This window comes from Canis lupus, chromosome 4 (genome assembly GCF_048164855.1).
Source record: "Canis lupus baileyi chromosome 4, mCanLup2.hap1, whole genome shotgun sequence".
NCBI classification, from domain to species: Eukaryota; Metazoa; Chordata; class Mammalia; order Carnivora; family Canidae; genus Canis; species Canis lupus.
Window position 1 is genome coordinate 43,164,562 of NC_132841.1, and position 3,035 is coordinate 43,167,596.

At 42.2% G+C, this 3,035-nt stretch overlaps 1 pseudogene; it reads right to left on the minus strand.

The window, feature by feature from the left end:
• Positions 1 to 783: 783 nt before the first annotated feature.
• Positions 784 to 1,402, minus strand: LOC140632309 (programmed cell death protein 6 pseudogene; annotated as a pseudogene).
• Between the last annotated feature and the right edge of the window lie 1,633 nt (positions 1,403 to 3,035).

Sequence of the window (3,035 nt, forward strand, 5' to 3'; positions counted from 1 at the left end):
CGCGTTGAGAAATATGCCATGTTTTTTTGTGTTTTTTTGTTTGTTTGTTTGTTTGTTTTTTAAATATTTTTTTCTTTATTTATTTATGATAGTCACACACACAGAGAGAGAGAGAGAGAGAGAGAGAGAGAGAGGCAGAGGGAGAAGCAGGCTCCATGCACCGGGAGCCCGACGTGGGATTCGATCCCGGGTCTCCAGGATCGCGCCCTGGGCCAAAGGCAGGCGCCAAACCGCTGCGCCACCCAGGGATCCCTGTTTGTTTGTTTTTACCTACAAAATGCTTACATGTAACTGTGGAAAACTAGACAGTAAGTAAAGAGTTTCAGAAAATGTGTAGTCATATTTTTTTGAGGGTGCATGTGCTTTATTGCTTATGTTGCATATTCAAACAAATACCGCATTTTAAAAATGTAAGGCACGTAAAAGCTTATGTGCAAGTTCCATATTATTTTTAAATTCCTATTGGCTAATAAAAGTACTTCCACTATAGAACTGGAGTTCTCTAGAAACACACATGATGAATGTTTTGCATGCAGGATACCCTGAAACATTATCATATCTAACCTCATGGCACAACTGGACAGTCTCAAATCAAAGGTCTATGTGTAAATAATGATTATAAGTATTATTACATTCGCAAAAACCTTATCAGCTTATCCACATATATACAGTCGGTCCCAAACGTTAGTGATATGAAATCTAAAGGAAGAGCTGTATCTGGCTGCATCTGTGTCCCACTTCTTTAAAGGGAGATTTGGCATCTTTGAGCCTTGCATAAGTCACGTTGCCATGTGCAAAGACCAGGGTTATATGATGCTGAAGACCATGGACAGATACTATTCATATGACACCTGAATCCAGCCGTCTTGATCCCTATCGTAATGCCTGAAATTATCTGTCAACCTCTGCAAGACAATGCAGCCCTAGATGAAGTCATCAAATGCAATCTTCCCCCATCCTTGTCTGTCAAACTTGTGAATGAGGATGTCATGAAACTGGTCAGAGAGCCGGTACCCAAAACCTGAGAGTGCTTGCTTGAGCTCGTTCTTGTCGATCATCCCAGAGTTGTCCCTGTCGTAGGTGTGGAAGACATTCTGCCAATCTGTGATGTACTTCCAGATGCCAGTGAACTCACTAAAGTTCACGCCAGCCTTATTCTCTCGGTCAAACATAGATATGATGGAGCAGACAGTCACTGGATTAAATGGAGTCCATGTGCCATTGGAGAGTGCTTGCTGAAGCTCGTTGTCCGATATCACCCCGCTCCTGTCTTTATCAACCCTCTGGAAAACGTTCCACAAGAAGCTCTGGTCCGGCAGCGCCGCGCCTCCAGCTGGGCCAGCCCCGGGCCCCGGGAGGTATGAGTAGGCAGCCATGGGCCCAGGCGGAAATGCTGGGCTGAGCTCCGGGAACACCTGTGTAGTCAGATATTAAAATGAATGAAAGAAATCCAGAATTGTCCTGGATGGTCAAGAAAGTGACCAAGTGTGAGCTGCCAGGTATCAGTAAAGACTTCATGGTAAGGACTGTAATTCTAGACTCCAAAAGATCAGTCCTTGATTTTTGAATTGTCCATACTCAAGCAAGGAAGCATTGATTGTGTTCCTCAGAGATTACAGGAATCTATTTTCATTTTCCTGTGCTTGCTTGGGCTCCTTCTGTCTGCATTGCTACCCAGTAGCAGTGCCAACTGTCAGAGCTGACTGGTTCACTCCTTTTGACTGGTGGTCCACAAACTGAGATAACACTTTGCTGAGAAAATCATCAGAAGAGCCTGGGGAGAAACCCGTGTTGACTGAAAAAAAGGGTGGAGGGTATTTATTACCAGAATTTCTGGAAAAAAAAAAAAAAAGCTGCAACAAGCCCAGGCACTTCTGCCCACAATCTGTAGGTTTTTAATTTACCTTTATTACAAACAGGTATTGATAACTTACTCTATACTGGGCACTGGGCTAAATGTTAGAGATTAAAAAGTCAAAGTACACATGTTCTCCAAGAATTTTTTCACAAAAGATGAAAATTTAACTTCTTAGTTGAGTTTTTAGGATCCACTAGTTAGTTGGATATGAACAGAGATAGGATTTACCAGAGAGTAGAAACAGATAAGGGAAAGCATGCAGAGAAGCATGAAATAATCTGACAAATCTGAGAAACTGAAAATGCTTCTAAGTGACTAGACAGCACATTTAGGAGTAGTCAGGAGCCAGATGGTGAATAATTTGGGTTACTAAGATTAGGAGTTTGAACTCTTATCCTGAAAGCTATGGTGGCCCACTGAAGGAATTTCATCAGCAAAATGAAATGATTACAAATATGCTTTAGAAAAATGGGAAAGCCATTCTGAACCCCAGAGAGTCCACTTAGGAGGTTATGGCAGTAATCAGGTTAGAAGCAATGGCTACTGACTAGAGCAGTGGCCATTAGGGGGAATCAAGTACAGGGAACACATTCAAATGATATTAAAGGAGGTAGAATTCAAGTCCTTGGCGACAAGAGGGATGATATGGGAAGAAAGGGATAATAGTAAAGAGCCTAGGGAAATTCTCAAATTTCTTATATGGTTCACTGCATTGATTATGATTCATTGAGATAGGGAATGAAGTGGGAAGATCCATTTTTGGGTGGTTCAGTCTTTGACATATTAAGATTTGGGTCTACAGGATTTCTAAGGGGATATTTTAGTGGATGTTTCATTTCAAAGAAGGGAAGAGAGAGGGCAGCCCAGGTGGCTCAGTGGTTGAGCACCGCCTTTGGCCCAGGGCATGATCCTGGAGTCCCGGGGTTCCAGTCCCACGTCGGGTTCCCTGCATGGAGCCTGCTTCTCCCTCTGCCTGTGTCTCTGCCTCTCTCTCTGTGTGTCTCTCATGAATAAGTGAATAAAACCTTAAAAAACAAATAAACAAAAACAAAATAAAAGAAGGAAAGAGAGAAAGATTCATCAATGTAGAAAAATGATGGTTTGAAGTCATGGATTGACATGGAAGGAGGAGATACCAATAACCATTATTTTGAAAGGTCTGTCCAAAACATACAGT